A 20,081-nucleotide genomic window follows, 5' to 3' on the forward strand; every position below is an offset into this window, starting at 1 on the left:
AGTTTCTGGGAAAATCATGAAACTGATTTTCGAGTTACGAAACTCAAGATATGATTTTTAAAACGACTAGTACACAGATTGGGCAGTGTCTGGAAAATAAATTTTATAAGGGGTTAAAGTCAGTTAACACCTCGTGTTCGACTCCGGTGTCGGTTTCGGGTTCGGGTGTTACACTCGTACTATTTTTAAAGAAGAAAAATGGTTCAATGAGGCTATGTATAGATTATCGGCAGCTGAATAAGGTAACTATCAAGAATAAGCACCCTTTACCAAGAATCGATGATTTGTTCGACCAGTTGAGGGGAGCCACTATATTCTCTAAGATAGACCTAAGATCCGGCTACTATCAGTTGCGAGTTAAGGAATCGGACGTGCCTAAGGCCACTTTCAGAACAAGATATGGCCACTATGTATTCCTTGTCATGTCATTTGGGTTAACGAATGCATTGACCGTATTTATGGATCTAATGAATAGGATATTTTGGCCATACTTGGACAAGTTCGTCGTTATGTTCATTGATAACATTTTGATTTATTCTAAGGATGAGATAGAGCATGCGAAGAATCTGAGGACTGTGTTTCAGACCTTACAGGAAAAGTAATTGTATGCTAAGTTTAGCAAGATTTGGCTCCAAGAAGTAGGGTTTTTGGGTCATATTGTTTCGGGTGATGGCATCCGAGTTGATCCAAGTAAGATCTCTGCCATCGTTGAATAGAAACCACCTAAAAATGTAACCAATGTTAGAAGCTTTTTGGCCTTAGCCGGTTACTACCAAATATTTGTGAAAGGAATTTCCATAATAGCAACTCCAATGACGAGGTTGCCACAGAAAGACGTTAAGTTTGAATGGATAAAAAAGTGTCAGTAGAGTTTTAAGAAGTTGAAGACATTGCTACTTAAAGCTCCAGTTCTAGTATTACCCGAGTCGGGAAAAGAGTTTGTGGTCTAAAGTGATGCATTCTTAAATAGACTAGGTTATGTGCTTATGCAAGATGGCAAAGTGATAGCCTACGTTTTACGACAGTTGAAGCCACACGAGAAGAATTATCCGACACACGACTTAGAGCTTGCTGCCATTGTTTTTGCCTTGAAATTTTAGTGGCATTATTTATATGGTGAGACTTGTCATATATTCACAGACCATAAGAGTTTGAAGTACTTGATGACTCAGAAAGAATTGAATCTGAGACAGCAGAGATGGTTAGAACTAATTAAAGATTACGAGCTAATCATCGATTATCACCCTGGAAAGGCGAATGTGGTCGCCGACGCATTAAGCAGAAAATTTTTGTTTCTATTGAGGGCCATGAATGATTGATTGGCATTGTTCGATGATGGTTGGGTCTTAGCAAAGTTAAGGGTCAAGCCGACATTTCTTCAGGAAATTTATGATGCTAAGACTAATGATTGTGACCTGCAAGCCAAAAGAACTCAATGTGAGGCGGGTATCGAATCACATTTTCAGATCAGTTCTGATGGATGTTTGATGTTCAGAGATAGAGTTTGTGTATCGAGGAATGACTAAATTATTCAGAAAATCTTTCAAGAGGCACATGATATCCGTTTGTCTATTCATCCTGGAAATACCAAAATGTACAATGATTTAAAGAAAATGTACTGGTGGAACAGCATGAAAAGAGATATATCTGAATTTGTATCGAAATGCTTGATATGTCAACAAGTCAAAGTTGAACATCAAGTACCTTCAGGTTTACTACAGCCTATGATGGTCCCCGCATGGAGGTGGGATAGAGTTACTATGGACTTCGTGACAGGATTACCATTAACCTCAAAAAAGAAAGATGCTATATGGGTTGTGGTTGATAAGTTGACAAAGTTGGCTCATTTTATTTCGGTAAAGACATATTATTTACTTGACAAGTTGGCCGACTTGTATATATATCTGAGATCATGAGATTACACGGGGTACCGCTATCGATTATTTCAGACAAAGACCCGAGATTTACTTCGAGATTCTAAAAGAAGTTATAATAAGCCTTGGGTACTAGGTTGAGTTTTAGTACAGCTTTTCACCCGTAGACTGATGGTCAGTCTGAGCGAATGATTTAAATTCTTGAGGATATGTTGCGATGTAGCATCCTTGAATTTCAGGGCAGCTGGGATAAATACCATCCATTAGTAGAGTTCGCCTACAACAATAGTTTTCAAACGAGTTTGAAAATGGCACCTTACGAAGCCTTGTATGGCAAAAAGTGTAGGACTCCATTGTATTGGACAGAACTCAAGGAGAGTTAGATTCACGGAGTTGACCTAGTTAAGGAAACTGAAGTAAAGGTTAAACTGATACGTGATTGTTTAAAAGTGGCATCGAATAGGCAAAAGTCATATGCTGATCTGAGAAGAAAAGAGATCAAATTTCAAGTTGGAGATAGAGTATTCTTGAAAGTATCTCCATGGAAAATTGTATTGAGATTTGGCCGGAAAGGCAAAATGAGTTCGCAATTTATCGGACCGTACGAGATCACTGAAAGAGTTGGACCATTAGCCTATCGCTTGGCATTGCCACCAGAACTGGAAAAGATTCATGATGTGTTTCATGTGTCTATGTTAAGGCGATATCAATCAGACCCCTCTCATGTGATTTCACCGATGAAGATTGAAATTAGACCGGACATGACCTATGGTGAGGAACCGGTCCAGATTTTGGCTCGTAAGGTTAAACAGCTGAGAAATAAGGATGTGGCTTTGGTAAAAGTTTTACGGCATCGATATGGTGTGGAAGAGGCTACATGGGAGCCAGAAGAAACCATGAAAATCCAATATCTGAACCTGTTTACTGGTAAGACTTTCGAGGACAAAAGTCCTTAAGGGGGGAGAAATGTAACATCACAAAATAAGGCCTAGTCGGAACAGTGGTTTTGGGACCACAAAAAAAATGCATGAATTTTCTACATTACCCAAGCCTAGCCGAATGTTCTTTCCTCTTATGGTAGCCCACATTTTTCCATTAACTCACATTTTTACCACATATTTTCCACATTTTACAAAAAGGTCCTTTTAGGGGTTTTTCATGAAAATCACCTAGAAAAAGATGTTTAACACACATCCAACTTTCATATTCCTCCTTAAAACATCAAAGAATAAACATGTCACACATGGGTCACTTTGCGAACATGAACCCTAACTCAAAATATGGGTAGAAATGGAGAGAGTAAGCTACCGGGATTTCAAAAATATGAAGAACATTAAAAACAGTCCCATTAAGGAAAACAGGTTCAGATATTGGATGTGAACAGGTTAAGGGGGGATAAATAATGTGAAAGGTTAGGGGCAAAATGGTCATTTTGTCTGGGGGTGAAATTTAGGCTCGAAAAGAATAATGTGGGATAATAATAATTTATTTTTATTTTTATAGACCCCAAGAACAGATTTTGGAGGTCGATCAAGGAAAACGAAAGGTTTTGGAATAACCAAAATGCAAAATCGAAATAAATACCAGGTAAGTTCGAATAACTTTAAGTAAACTATTGATATGCCTAATCGCATGTGTTATGAATGTATGATAATTGGTTATAATGATGGCATGAAAATCCATGGAATATGTTAATAATAATATTATGATAAAAAAATGTCCCGATTGAAGTAAAAAGGGAAATTCGTTGGATAAACCATGGCTTACATGACTTAAGATCCTACACGTGTTGTAAAAAAGGATTTAGCCCAGACGGGTAATCCGTTGATCTCAAATAGAGAAATGATCTAACTCAGACGGGTGTTCCTTGAATGATCGAGCCTCCCAAAGAATATGTGTGCATAATGGATTTAGCCCGAACGGGTAATCTGACTAGGGTCTTAATTTAGCCTGGATTGGTAATTCAGATCTGAGCTCACTACATTTGTTTGTCACTACAAGAGATTTAGCCTGGGCTGGTAATCCCGACATCACCCTATGAGTTGATATTATGAGGGATTTAGCATGGACTGGTAATCCCACCGTAAGATGTGAGGTTAGCGGGAGTGCGTACTTGAGATGATCGCTCTTATGATTTGACAGTAAATAGATAATCCATCGAGATTTTTGAGAAACTCAACGGGATTAACATGAGATATAAAAATGAAAATATCGGATGATGAGCTCATCTAAGACAAATTACATGGTGTATTGTTAAGGGACTAACTTATTGATTAAGTGCATGTGATAGGGAAACTATTTCATGCTTGTTGGTCTTATTTCCTAATATGGATGTGTACTAATTAATCAGTAAGTTTACTTTCCGGTTATTTAGGCTTACTAAGCATGTAAATGCTTACCCCTCTCTTTTCCCTGTCTTACAGAGCTCGAGGACTCGTAGAGGTTGGAAGACGGCTGGAGAATCATCACACTATCATCTTGTCTAGCTTTGGTATATAGATGCTTCTATTTTGTTCAATGGCATGTATAGAGCTGTCGTTATTTTTTTATATGTGTCATTTGATTAGCCAATATGAAGGCTTATAAAAGTATACATATTCACTTGTATATGGCCATGGGAATTGTCTCATTTTGGTGTAGGTTACTACCTACCAAAATTGTGCATGATTATGTTCCAATGTTCTTATGATGATTAAATATGGTGTGTTACAATTAGTCGTATGTAATATGACCAAATCACATGGGGTGGTTAGGCCTCAATTTGGCAATAAGTTAAGACAATGAGCCAAGCTTAATGGAGCTACCAGCCATAGGAATTCTTAATATAAAGGGGATAATTGAGCATGTATAAAACCGATGAGATAAGGTTTACACGCAATGAGGTACATTAAGGTCATTTAAAAGTATAATTAGACCATGTTAAGTGTTATTGAAAACTATAAGTGGGTATGAACATTAGAGGGTGACCAAAGGCTTGGAAAATAGCCCAACAAGGTCCACACGAGTAGACACACGGGCGTGTGTGACACACGGATAGCCCCATGGGCGTGTAGTTTGTTCGTGTGTCCCCTGCATCTAAAATTTTTAAGTCAGAATGCATGGTAGTAAACACACGGGTAGAGACACGATCGTGTGTCTCAACCGTGTGGAGGGCACAGCCTAGCACACGAGCGTGTGTCTTAGCCGTGTGCCCCTAAATGCATGCTAACATCATAAACAGAATGTCCAAGTTCTTGGACACAGGCGATCACACGGGCGTGTCTAGGCTATGTGAGGGGCACGGGCTAGGGACATGAGCGTGTGCTAGGGGACATGAGCGTGTCCCAAAGCACACGAACATGTGCATTGTCTCCCTACGGGCGTGTGAGACATTAACCTAGAAATTTTCTTAAAATTTCCTTATGTCCTCGGTTTAGTCCTAGACCATTTTCAATGTTTGTTTTGGGCCTCGTAGGCCCATAATAGGGACATTAAGATGTTGTTTGATTGGTTTCAAATTGGAACAAAATTTTATAACTCGTATTTTCCAAAAATGTTTGAGTACATGCATGGTAACGCCTCGTACCTGGTCCCGCTCTTGGGTTTGGGTAAGGGGTGTTACAGTAAAAATATTTATAGGCTTGATTTATTGAAAGAAAGCCTTGATACCTAACTATTCATTCAATTAACAAAAATTATCAAATAAAAATTCAATATAATATTAAATTTGACTCGTAAATGTTAAATAATAATATTTTCAAACTCACTTGTCAGATTTGTGGTCCTTAAACCACTGTTTCTGATATTGCTGAAAATAGGCTGTTACAACTTGTATTTCTACAAGCTCAAGCACAAGAGTTTGCTATTGAATTACTTAAGAGATGGAATGAGAATTAAGCTTGAGACCTCCTTTGCTTGATGGCTCTGACTATGCCTACTGGAAGGCCTTGATGAGGGCATTTATCAAGTCAATGGATGAAAGGCTTAGAAATCTATAGTGATTGGTTGGGAGCCTCTTACAATTGATATTAGTGGTGTAAAGAATCCAAAACTAGAAGTTAAAAGGACTAACGAGGAAGATATATTGCTAATGCAAATTTAAAGACACTCAATCCATATTTAATATCTTAGACCTTCAAAAGTTTAGGAGAATCTTTAAATTCACTAATGCAAAATAAGCTTAGACAATCTTGGAAACAGCACATAAAGGCATCAATATTGTCAAGCAATCAAAACTCCAAATGTTGACAATTAAATTTAAGACTCTTAGAATGCTTGATGATGAATCTTTGTTATATTTCTATGCCAAACTTTGTCACATTACTAACCAAGCTTTTGTTTTCGGTAAGGAGTACTCAAATGCTAAGCTAGTCAGTAAGGCTTTGAAGTTTCTCCTTGACATTTTTAAATCAATGTAATTGCTATAGAAGAGTCTAAAGATATTTACATAGTGAGGATTAATGAGCTCATTGGATTTTTACAAACCTACAAGAAAAACCTTTAAGAGACATAGAAGAGTAAGGGTAAAAAGTAAAAGAACTTTGCATTGCAAGTTGCATCTCTAGTTGTGATCGCGTGATTTCGTGATAGGTTTTAGATATTTATAATTAATCGTTCTTGAAACTAACTATTATCGCAATGTAGGCAAGTGTACCTATCGAACAGTAGTATAGTTTTAGGAAGACCGGATTGTCGAACCCAAAGGAACTAAAAGTACTAGTAATGACTGTCTTTTTATTATCTAGCCTAGGAATAAAGGGGTTTTGTTTTTAACTAACTAATTATCTAAACTAGGAACTCATAGAGAATAGAATTAGGGAATTGCTTTTCTGAAAATCGATTGAATTAAGACAATACCTAAGGAAAAATCCACCTAGACTGCACTTGTTATTCTGGCTTCGAATCGAACGATTTATTCATTTAACTTGTTCCGTAGAGATCCCTAAGTTATGTTATTATCCCTATTCAAGACTAATAATGTCTAATCCCTAGATTGAGTAATTGAGACCTTTCTCCAATTAACACCCTAGGGTTGCATTAACTCGATCTATGGATCCCCTTATTAGGTTTCATCCAAATCTGGCAAAATCTTGTCACCCTATGTCTAGGCGCACAAACTACTCCACTTAATTATGACAAATGTACTCTTAGACAGGGTCTATTCCTCCTCTGAATAAGAGCTGATCTTGAATCAGTATCCTGAGATATCAAAACAAGAATTAAGAACACATAATTAAGAACAAGTTAAATATTTATCATAAAATTCAGAAAATAATAACAATATTCATCTTAGGTTTCATTTCCCTTAAGTATTTAGGGGTTTTAGTTCATAACTAAATAAGAAAACATCTCAGAATAATAAAGAATACAAAACATAAAGAAAACTCAAAACTCCTGAAGGGGAAATTGAGGAGAGATCTTTAGTCTTGATGATGAATCCAGCTTCTAAGATGAATCAATCGGCTTCCTTGGAGTAATTCCTTACTCCCTATTCTGTGTGTCCCTTTTCTTCCTCCTCTAGGGTGTATTTATAGGCTTTGGAATGCCTAAGAGCCCTCAAAATTAGCCATTTCCGAATTGGACTCAACTTGGGCTTAGCAGGGACACACTCGTGTGACACGCCCTTGTGCGATTACTTTAGGTCGTGCTCGAGCCTGCCAAATTGACAGGGCCGTGTGGTCTGCCCGTGTAAGGAGGTCCAGGCCGTGTTGATTTTGTACTTTGGCCCATTTTCTCCGTTTTTGGCCCGTTTCTCGTTTCTTTCGCTCTCCTATGTTCTCCTAAGTATAAAACATGAAATTAAAGCATTAGGAGAATCAAATTCACCAATTCTAATGGGAAATCATCCATAAAATGCATTAAGCATGGGGTGAAAATATGTATAAACTACTGTTTATCAAATACCCCTACACTTAAGCATTTGCTTGTCCTCAAGCAAAATTCTCAACTCATAATCAAAATAAATTCTTCTCAACTTATAATTTCTATCGATAATATCTTAAAATAATCCATAGGTAATCATACATTGAGAATTCAACTAAAAGAACATAAAAGTTTCAAACATTACAAGTTGAGTATTTAATCATGCAAACATAGGTGTCTCCCCTCATCTAAGTAATTACCTTTGATTCAGAATATCACAGAGTTTCACATCCTCACAAAACATTCACTCAAATCACTCGAGGTGTTTAAGGACAATAAATGAAGCACTCAATAGTCAATAATGAAAAGTCATTACCATAGGCTTGCATTAAAATAAAATCTCCGCCACTATAATTTAAGATGAAATATCAATCAAAAGGTCTTTAGAAGGTTTTAATGAGGCTTGGTTAGGGGGTGTGGTCACAAGCTGAAAGAAAGGGTTAGAATCGAGATTGAATTGAAAAATTTGCCTAACTAGAAAAAGGGTTAATCATCATTTGCGTACAATAGGGCTTCTTTTCAGAATATGGAATTACTAATGTGTATACATTTTTTTAAGAACAAGTTAAATAACATAGACTAACTATTAATAACAAGACATAGCTAAGCAATTTCTTCAACTCAAATCTCGACAAAAATAAGGATTAATTTAGGGGATTTCAACAATAATGGGTTAAGGGTTAATATTAAGGGTAATATAAGAAATGGCTTGTTAGGCTCAAGGGGGTTTACTAGGGGTTAATCATGGAGGTAGGATTTTCATGGCATGAGTGGGTTATTCCTAAGTGCCTTAATCATTTTGACATATCAAATCAAATGGTGTGGTCTTGACATGCATAATCAAGCAAGTTCTAGAATAACAGTTCGATATTGACGCACTCAAAGCAATAATAAAAGTGATCATGAAAGAATTAATAGATGCTCAAAAGGCTCAAAAATCTCACAAAAATTATGGCTTTTTGATGTTTAAAACTTGTTAATTCTAACTCAAAGTAATACCTAGCTTTGGGGAAACAACCTAAAATTTTAAATTCTTAAAATCAACTTATCATGTTTGATTCTCTAATGTCTTGAGGTTTAAACAATCAATGCATAAATGCCTATGTTTTAATTCAAGATATATCAATCATCGTCACAAATTAATCAAAATTTATCCTAAATACGATATGAAAGCTTTCTAAGAGAACAAGGCAGTCAATCAGGGATTTTTCTGATAATGAAATAAATATCCCCCCACACTTAATATGTACATTGCCCTTAATGTACAAAGATAGATATTAGAATATAAAAATAAGATAGGGAGAGAAGTGAAACTTCCTGTATGATGAATTCCTCGAACTAGAGTTTTGGAGAGTAATCGATGCGAGAGTGGAAGAGGATACTCCGGCGGTGGTAAAGGTTCATTAGTCCATAAGTCCTGCGCCAAAAGAATATTATATCTAGTGGTAGCTACGGTCGTGGTCAATCAGGACATGGCAGTCGTGGAGAACCTTTCCCGGTGGAGTTTTTAGTTCCTATGCGATGATGAGCTTAAGAGCTCTATATAACTGTGATAAGATCAGGAAATTTTAGGGGATATTAGGAAGAATAATTACTCATAAAGAAATAACCGAAATTGATAATTAAAAATAAAATTCTAAAATCTAATAAAAATAAAAAGTAGTTTTAATAAAAATTAAAAACATAAAATAATAAATAATTGTTTTTAAACATCTTCATCGCTGGATGGTACGTGAGGTGGGACTGGCGATGAGATGTGGAGGTGCTGACAAATCTACTGTAAAATAGCATCAATGTTGTCAAATCGTTGAAAACACTGCTGCTCTAATCGAGTGAAGCGCTCAAAGATGTCAGCATATGAAGCTGCCGCATGAACTGGACGAGAGGGTGGTGGTGGCTAAGTCGGTGGGTCCTCGTGCTATGGAGGGACATCATTAGGAATGTCCTCGTAGGCCTCCTCCTCGGTAGATTGGGCAAGACGATATTAAGGAGGGTAGGTTCCTCGGCGCTTTTCGATCATCCTCATGCTAAGCATGCTCGAGATGCCTTGTGGAGATATCTGGCCAATGAAGGTCAAGGATGATTCTTAGGCCACGGTGTCAAGGAGCCCAAAGTGTCGAGCCAACCGTGTAACATAGGGGCCAATGGAGATAACCCCTTCCTATGCCGCTCCGTCTGGTGCTGAATTGCGAGGGCGATGAAATAGATAAGGTCGATGAAGTGCCTGTCCGACATACACCATAAAAAGTAGGCGTCATGAGTGTTGACGACGCCAGTGCTCTCTCGCCTTCATGTAATCGTGTGACCCAAAATGGCACGTAGGTACCTCAGGGATGGTGGGAGAACTGATGCCTTGGATCAGCTAGGATTGTAGGAGGCCGCGCCAGGGGCCAAAGTGTGCCAGCACTTTGAGGGAGAGAAGTGTATGTGGCGAGTGAGAGCATGTAGTTCATTCTCCTCCTTGAACTCCTCCGTATATAAACCCAGTGCAGCACCGAACTCTGGGACACTTAGCTGGCGGATTAATTCACTTAGGCTAAATTGAACTGTGTCGGGATCATCGTAGTTCGTCATTACGGTCTGAAGATAGAACGTTGAGCATAGTTTCATCGTGAACTCGAGGTATATTGACTCAATGATCCCAAAGAACAGCTCCTAAGGGTCGATGGCTAGGAGGGCCCGAATCGCATCAGCCAACTGAACTTGTCCTACAGCAGCCTAGTCAATGCAGCGGACCCCAATTAAAGGTCAGGCCCGAAGTATTTGGAAAAGTTCTTCCTGGGCCCACAGGGGAACTATAGGAGAGGGTGACGAATTTCCACGGTTGGACCCGCAAAAGATGACGCTCCCTTCCGTTTCTTGGAAACAGGTACGGCGGTTTTCTTTCCTCGTGAAGATGACATGGTACCTACAATCAAAACCATTAATTCATCTTGAGGAATGATCAAAGTAAAATGAAGACAAAATGTAAATAACAATCATAATTTCAACAACTACTAAGACTAACAAGTTAATCAAAGCAATTAATTATATGGCGTGAAAATGGCAACGAATTTCATGGAATGCAACATGTGTGACGGATGAAAAATGTTAACACTAAAGGCATGAGTATGTCTATTATTCTAATCATGAATATTTACTTCTAACTAATCAAATAAAGTAGAGAAATCATATAAAGAGTAAGAATTTGCACATGAAAAAGATAATAGCTTGTTCTATGAATAAAATGTGAATGATAGAAAGATGAAAATAATCATGAAAAATGCATAGTTCTATGATAACTAACATGAAAAATGAGTGCAATTAAAGGGAAAAAAGTAAACAAACGTTAGAAAAGGGAGAATGAGTGGCAAAAATAGAGTTGGATGCGGCGCACTAGCATGGCAGGAAGGTCGTGTGGACTTGCAGCGGCTAGGGTTAGGGTTTTTGGGTGGGGAAGACATTTAATAGTGAAGGGTTTTTATAGATTTTGGGGCACACAGCCAGGTAACACGCCCGTGTTCCCCAATTTCAGCCTATTTGATTCGCGAATTTTGAATTTGGGTGCGTCTGACATTTAGTACCCGCCCGTGTTCCTTAGGCGTGGGGTACACAAGGCCGTGTCGAATGACCGGTCTAGCTTCGTCCGCTTCTCCCACGCCCGTGTATGCAAGGTCCACCCCCGTGTTAATTTAACAGGTTCGACCACGGGTACTAGACACGGGCGTGTCACACGTCCGTGCTGTTTTAATCGATTTACCTACGGTTCTTCCACATGGGCGTGTCGCACGCCCGTGTTGTTTTGGCAGGTTCGATCACGGCCATATCGCACGGCCGTGACGTTTTATTGTAGCCCGTGTTTAGGGAAATCTTTGCCCTGTTTTCACACAGCCCTAAGCACGCCCGTGTGCTTGGCTATGTCTTTGTGGAAAACCTATTATTCAAGAGCTCTGTTAGTAAGTTAGGTGTTGAAAACTAAATTTTAAAGAAGTTAATACAGTTAGTGCTTGGGTTGCCTTTCGAGAAGCGCTTACTTATAGTTTAAGCTCGACTTACCTCTCCGTTGAATGATCATGGTGGTTTGAGGAGTTTATACTCCTTATTCCTGCTATCAATCTCATCAAAATAAGGTTTTAAACGGGTGTTGTTTACCTTAAAAGTGCCGAACTTGGGTCGACTCACCTCAACCGTACCGAATGGGAAAATGCTAAGTACCATAAGAGGGATTTCTTCATTCGGTGTGGTAGTGACAATGTCAAGATCTGCGGCATCTAATACAACTTTATCTCCAACCTTAAGTTGATGTGGGAAGGCGTTGAGCTCGTTCTGGCATAGTTTTGGTTTATCATGTGTTCTCAGTTTACGCGTCAGCCATTCATCTAGTTCCTCGATTTGTAGCCATCGATATTCATGAATAGGTCCTTTGCTACTGCTTGAGAATGACTAATGTGCTTCCGTCAGACTCACTTCCTGCAAAGTAGGTTGTACCACATTGTCAGTGTTAGTAGAATGGGTTAAACGATCACCTTCAATTTCTAATGTGTTGTCAGAGCTATGAGCTTGAAGGGTGATTGTTTCGTCTCCCACACAGAGTGTGAGTTCACCTGTGCCAACATCAATAATTGTTTTAGCAGTTGCTAAAAAGGGCCTTCCTAAAATTAAAGTACTATTGCTATCCTCCTTTATATCCAGAACAATAAAGTCAACGGGAAATATGAATTTATCGATTTTAACTAGCACATCTTCAATAATACCCCTAGGGAATCTTATAGTTTTATCTGCTAATTGAATGTTCATCCTAGTCTGTTTGGGTTTCCCAAGACCTAATTGCTTAAACATTTTGTAAGGCATGATGCTGATACTAGCCCCTAAATCAGCTAATGCATTATTAACATCTAAACTAACAATTAAGCACGGAATCGTAAAACTCTCTAGATCTTTTAGTTTGTTGGGTAGTTTATTCTGGAGAATAGCTGAGCAAACTGCGTTTAGATCCACATGGCGATGCCTCATCCAACTTCCACTTATTTGTGAAAAGCTCCTTTAAAAATTTCATTGCGTTTGGCATCTGTGATAGGGATTCAATAAACGGTAAGTTAATATGTAATTTTTTTAAGAGTTTAAGGAATTTACCAAATTGTTCATCTGAGCGGTCTTTCCTTGTCGCATTGGGGTATGGCACAGGAGGTTTATATTCGATAGTCACTAGTTTGTTTTTATTATAATCTACCTCACCTTTACCTTTGCGTACCACCGTTTCTTGCCTCGGTTCTGGCTCAGGCTCAACAAATCCTTCTTCATTTTGAACATTAATCACGTTGAGTTGTTCCCTTGGGTTAGGTTCAGTATTACTTGGCAAGCTACCTTGTGGTCGTTCAAAGATTAGTTTAGAAAGCTGGCCTATCTGAGTTTTGAGCCCTTGGATTGACGCTTGTTGATTTTTAAGTGCCATTTCAGTGTTCTAAAAATGGGTTTCTAATACAGAGATAAACTTTGTGAGCATCTCTTCAAGGTTCGATTTTTTTTCTTGTTGATAGGGTGGCTGTTGGTAGCCCGGAGGTGGTCGTTGATTTCCTTGGCCTCCCCATGAGAAATTTGGGTGGTTCCTCCAACCTGCATTATAAGTGTTACTATATGGATTGTTTTGAGGTCGAGGATTATTACCCATGTAATTTAATTGCTCGTTATCCATGTTATGGCCATAAGGTTGGTATTCCGAATGGCTTGTTCCACCTCCACTCACTTCGCACTGCATTACTGGGTCAACCTATGAAGAACTAAGAAAACCATCAATTTTCTTATTCAAAAGTTCTACCTGATTAGAGAGCATGGTGACCGAATCGACATTATAAACACCGGCTATTTTCATTGGCTTTGTCCTCATGACTTGCCACTGATAGTTATTCAATGACATCTCCTCTATGAACTCATAAGCATCTTCAGGTGTTTTATTATTGATGGTTCTGCCAGCAGCTGCGTCAACCATTTGTCGAGTCGAAGGATTCAGGACATTATGGAACGTTTAAACCTGGAGCCAAAGCGGTAACCCATGGTGAGGGCACCTTCTCAAAAGGTCCTTGTATCTCTCCCATGCATCACAAAGTGTTTCTAAATCCATCTGCAAAAAGAAGAGATATCATTAAGTAATTTAGCCGTTCTAGCCAGCTGAAAATATTTTATTAAAAGTTTTTCGGTCATTTGTTCCCAAGTAGTAATTGACCCCCATGGTAACGAATTCAACCATTGTTTAGCTTTGTTCCTCAATAAGAAAGGGAATAACCGAAGACAAATGGCATCGTCAGAAATGCCATTAATTTTAAATGTATCGCATAGTTCCAAAAAGTTTGCTAAGTGAGTGTTGGGATCTTCATCCTGTAAACCATCAAACTGAACAAACTGTTGTATCATTTGAATTGTGTTAGGTTTCAGTTCAAAAGTATTTGCAGCTACAGCAGGTCTAACTATGCTTGATTCAGTTCCTATTAAAGAAGGTTTAGCATAATCATACATAGTGCGTGGAGCAGGATTTTGATTAGCCGCAATTGCAGGAGGTAGTTGATTGTCTTGGTTTTCAGCCATCTCTTCGGTTGGGGGTTGAGTATCGTCCTCTTCCTCGTTCTCTGTGTATCTTAGGCTTCGCCTTATTTCTCTTTAGTTTCTACGAACTGTGCGATCAATTTCTTCGTCAAAAAGTAGTGGTCCTGACGGGTTTCTTCTAGTCATAAACTATAAAAAACCTGCCAGAAGAAAGAAAAAGGAAATTAGTAAATTAGAATAAAATTAAAAATAAAATTAGATCGCAAGAAAAATAAATAGCTAAAGTAATAAAAATTGAGTGTTCCTAATATTTTAGTTCCCTGGCAACGGCGCCAAAAACTTGATCGCGTGATTTTGTGATAGGTTTTAAATATTTATAATTAATCGTTCTTGAAACTAACTATTATCGAGATGTAGGCAAGTGTACCTATCGAACAGTAGTATAGTTTTAGCAAGACCGGATTGTCGAACCCAAAGGAAATAAAAGTACTAGTAATGACTATCTTTTTATTATCTAGCCTAGGAATAAAGAGGTTTTGTTTTTAACTAACTAATTATCTAAACTAGGAACTCACAGAGAATAGAATTGGGGAATTGTTTTTGGGAAAATCTATTGAATTAAGACAGTACCTAAGGAAATATCTAGCTCCGAATTGGACGATTTATTCATTTAACTTGTTCCGTAGAGATCCCTAAGTTATGTTATTATCCCTATTCAATACTAATAACGTCTAATCCCTAGATTGAATAATTGAGACCTTTCTGTAATTAACACCCTAGGGTTGCATTAACTCGATCTATGGATCCCCTTATTAGGTTTCACCCTAATCTGGCAAAATCTTGTCACCCTATGTCTAGGCGCGCAAACAACTCCGCTTAATTATGAAAAATGTACTCTTAGACAGGGTCAATTCCTCCTCTGAATAAGAGATGATCTTGAATCAATATCCTGAGATATCAAAACAAGAATTAAGAACACATAATTAAGAACAAGTTAAATATTTATCATACAATTCAGAAAATAATAACAAGATTCGTCTTAGGTTTCATTCCTCTTAGGTATTTAGGGGTTTTAGTTCATAACTAAATAAGAAAACATCTCAGAATAATAAAGAATACAAAACATAAAGAAAACCCAAAACTTCTGAAAGGGAAATTGAGGAGAGATCTTCAGTCTTGATGATGAACCTGGCTTTTGAGATGAATCAATCGGCTTCCTTGGAGTAATTCCTTACTCTCTATTCTGTGTGTCTATTTTCTTCCTTCTCTAAGGTGTATTTATAGGATTTGGAATGCCTAAGAGCCCTCAAAATTAGCCTTTTCCAAATTGGACTCAACTTGGGCTCGGCAGGGACACGTCCGTGTGTGATTAATTCTGGCCATGCTTGAGCCTGCCAAATTGACACAGCCGTGTGGTCTGCCCATGTGAGGAGGTCCAGGCCGTGTTGATTTCGTGCTTTGGCCCATTTTTCCATTTTTGGCCCATTTCTCGTTCTTTTCGCTCTCCTAAGTATAAAACAAATTAAAGAATTAAGAGCATCGAATTCACCAATTCTAATGGGAAATCATCCATAAAATATGTTAAGCATGGGGTGAAAATATGTATAAATTCCAGTTTATCAAATTACAACTAAAGGAGAAATTACCATTAAAAATTTGCAAGAGCAATTAGCCTTTCTCACCAAAAAATTTTAAAAAGCATTGAAGAAGATAATTAAGAAGAGAAAAATTTTGAAGGTGGTAGCAACTTGATCTATCGTAATTTGGTGTAGCAGATTAAACTAGTTTTCATACTTTAGGAGCTTTATCATGAGCATTCTAGTTAAGTTTTAATTACATTTCTGTAAGTATTAGTTAAGTTAATAAAATGTGTAATTTGAGTCATTTATTGACCTTAGGGACCGAATGAGGTCCAAGGGTGAGCTAATATACTTTGTGAGTCTACAGGAGTGTCACACCCCAAAATAGGGCCTAGGAGTTTTTGGGGTATTTTAAGAATTTTGCCCTATCTGAGCTCGAAATTTCGTAAGGTTGGTAATCGATAATGTTTTCGACAATGGTTTTCACAAAGTTAAGTTAATTTTTGAAGACGAGTTTTGAATGTCTTTAATTTTAGAAAATTGACAAATTTGTAAAAAAGGTTAAAGTTGTGGGTCTTTATGAAGCAACTAAACTAATTTTTCAAAATCAACCTAATAAACCCCCATTGCCAATTATTTTCACAAAAGCTTTTTCCCATCTCCTTAATGTTGTCATCCCTTACTATTCCTCACCCTCTCAATTGATTTTTGACTCCCAAACTATAATACTTTGAATTTTTATCATTTCCAAGCATTAAACCTATCTAAATCTTCAAGAAATTACCCAAAAATCTCACCAATTTCATCATCTTCTCCATTTGTACGTTTTTTGGATTTGTATCGAAAACTCATTATCCTTAGTTTTTTTAAGTTATTGGGTCTTTGAAACTGAATTTTTAGTCGTTAAGTCGCATGTTTTGATTAAAAGCCAAAAATCGAATCTTTAACTGTGAATTTTGAGTTTGTGGATAAAAACTTGGTTTTAAAATATTTTTTCTATTATTTTTAACCTAATTAGAACCGTTCTAAAGTAACTTTGAAGTTTCGTCAAGGATTTCTTGGGTTTTAATGAATTTTTGTTGTAATAGCCGCAACTTGTCGAAAAATGTTGATACCTTAAAACACATAATTTTGTGAAGTTTAAATGGTGGGAATTAGTCGTAGATGAATGGAATTTGTTGCATACGAAAAGATTAAGTGTAGACTGAGTTAATCAAATTTTAAGTTTGTTGTGCTAAAGGTTTTGGTTAGAGGAGAATGTAGCTTAGGCTTGTGTTTGTGGCTATTTAAGGTGATTTATTGACTGAATATATGTATGGTTTGTCTTGTTGAAGTGTCAGAGTCGATAGGACATTCAATGAGTAGAGATAAAGGCAAAGGGAAGCTTATCTAAGCTTTCGATTTTTGGCAAAAGTGAATATTTTGGTGAGTGTTTTAGAATCGCTGCTCGTAGATGATTCATTGTGTATTTTAGGAATTTAGAGGTAGCCTAAACCTCTCCTCTAAATTCCAAGTGTAAGTGTTCTTTTACCTATGCTAAATATATGATAAATATATTTGTGAATTGTGATAAAGAGAATTATGATGTGATGAAATATGAACATGTTGTAATGATTGTTGTGATGGTAAATATAATAGGTATGTAATTCATGCCATGTGACAGTGTGTATAATGTGCTAATTATATGATTATAATACTTGCAGATAATCAGTAAGTAATATTTGATGACGTTATGGATATTTTGGCCTTGTGGCTTAATGAAACCGTTAGATATTGTTGGCATGCCATAGGATTGTGAGTACTCACTTATTTGTGTTGTGATATATGGGGAGCTAAGGCCCAGGGGCAGTTTGGGAGAGATAAGGGAATGTGAACCAAGCTCTATTCACTGAGATATGTATGTGTAGTGTGCTGGAGAGCGTTAACTATGTGATTCGCTTATAAGATATGTTTGTCTCTATGAGTCTATATGTGGTGTTTTGGAAATCTATGTGTCTGATGAGTGGTGATAAAGTACACTTTATGTTTCATAAACTCAAGAACCAAATTATCATATACAGTGACTAAATACAATTATATGTAATTATACGTGTTTATATGTGATTGATATGTGTCAGAATATTGATATATATATGGCTAAACATTCGTATAAATAAGGTGTAAAAGAATATGTGGAATATGACTAAATATGTGAATTATGACACTTAGTTAATGACATTTTGGGAATATGATGTATGTCGTTTGGTTGATGCATGACAACTTGTTTGCGTAGTAGTTGTTCTAGGCATTCACTAAGCTTGTTAAGCTCACCCACTCCATTTTATCCTTTGCAGAGTAGTTACGTTCCTAGTGTGAGCAATGTGGCCGTCGAGGGATTGATCCAAGCCCTTATTTATCTATTATAGAAGGTTTTTTGCTTATTCTAGTCCTAAGGAATAAAAAGGCAATGTGGTAGACATTTATATCAGTTTTGTAAGACGTATTGGGGTTTATTTGTATATTGCGTATGTTTGGAAGCTTGTGAACTTGGACATGGTACTTGGTACTTGGTTTATTGTTTAGATATTTTGATGCTTATGTGACTAGGTGAATGAAGCATGATGTTTAAGGACTAAGTTTGAATGATTTAAATGCTCTTATATACTGAATTTTTGTAGCCTGAAGTAGAGGTATCGATATTAAGGCTTTTAAAATGATACCTCTGTATTTTTAAAAGTGTAGGGAGTCAAAATACCCATTTGGTATTAATAACTTCGCCCGAGTATCGATACTCGGGGTGTAATTATCAATACTTTACGAAATGTACCAATATTTTCCAATGTTTTGAGGTTTGGCAAGAAATAGATTGCTATTTTGGTATCGATTTTCAAGGTGGTATCAGTACCACTTAAAGGAAATATCGATACCATAGAGGCGGTATCGATACCTACGTAACATTTTTGGGAAAATTTGATAAGTGGTCCTAATGCTTGATTAGCTCCCATGTTATGCTATTTTATGAATTTTATGTGTGGTTCTAATCGAAAACAAGATGCATGAGAAATAAAATGACATTTTAGATGAACATGTAGTGAGACAATGGTATGGCATCTCGATATTCAACTTAGCATCCAGGTCGGGTATGAAGTGTTACAAGGAGACTAGTAGAAGGCGTACTAACTAGATATTGGTTGCTAGGTTGCAATACGAAGCATGAGATGTGGCAGCATAGTGAGTAGAATAAGAAAAAAATCAAAGACTTCCTTCAATGTCGCGACATAGCCTAAGGATGTCGCGGCACAGGATCTGGTGTGTCACGACATTGCCTCTGTACGGTAAATAACTACAAGCCAGGGGTATTTTGGTTTGCACAATCAAACATTAAACACGAGGGTGGCAACTGACCTAGGGTTGAGGATGACGACCATCCTAAAGTTTATAAATAGGTTCATTTAGCATACTTTAAGAAAAATTATTCATATGTATAATTTTCTCTTTAGGTTTAGTATTTAATTTTTCTCTTTTCTTAGGTTTTAGATTTTATTCTTGTTCTTGTTATTTACCTTTGTGAAGAAATCAGATTCTGGAATTACTTTCAACTCTGTGAGGATTATGTGCTTAATTTCAATACAAGTCAGGCTTCTTCTAAACTCTATTCTTGAAAATTCATGTTCATTCTTTCATTCAAGTTTATATTTTTTACTAGATTTATGAGGAACTAATCCTCCTGTGCGGGATTAACGAGTGGAGGTATGAATAATTAATTGATATTTTTTACTAGATCTATAAGGAACTAATCCTCCTGTGAGGGATTAAGGAGTGGATATATGAATAATTAATTGTTTTATAGGGATTTCTTAATGGATCAGTTGTTCAGGAAACGAAGAATTTAAACCCTAGGCTTGACAACCCCAGGAAGTCATCAAGGTGGGAATTAACCTAAATTTGGTATTGCTTATCCATGAACACCTTAACCCTGAACCGATCTGGACTATGAGGTAAGAAGATAATTAGTTCTTGCCAGCTCAATATTTTAGTAGACGTATTGAAAGATCCTGATGGGTTCTTGACTAGTTGATTCAACAAGAAAACCCGAGATGGCAGTTAATTATTACTACCAAAGTGAGCTAATCGCCCATGCCCAGATTTTATATATATTCGATTATTTGATTCCTTGTTTTTCATTTATTTACCTCCTTATTATTTTTAGTAATTTATCAAAAACCTTCCT

The 20,081-nt window shown here is 37.1% G+C and overlaps 1 non-coding gene across 1 annotated transcript; it reads left to right on the forward strand.

The window, feature by feature from the left end:
* Positions 1-13,798: 13,798 nt before the first annotated feature.
* On the forward strand, positions 13,799-13,904 carry LOC121209227 (small nucleolar RNA R71). Its single transcript, XR_005904344.1, has one exon. It is a non-coding gene; the product is annotated as a small nucleolar RNA R71 (small nucleolar RNA).
* Positions 13,905-20,081: the final 6,177 nt, after the last annotated feature.

This window comes from Gossypium hirsutum, chromosome A10 (assembly GCF_007990345.1).
Source record: "Gossypium hirsutum isolate 1008001.06 chromosome A10, Gossypium_hirsutum_v2.1, whole genome shotgun sequence".
Classification (NCBI taxonomy): domain Eukaryota; kingdom Viridiplantae; phylum Streptophyta; class Magnoliopsida; order Malvales; family Malvaceae; genus Gossypium; species Gossypium hirsutum.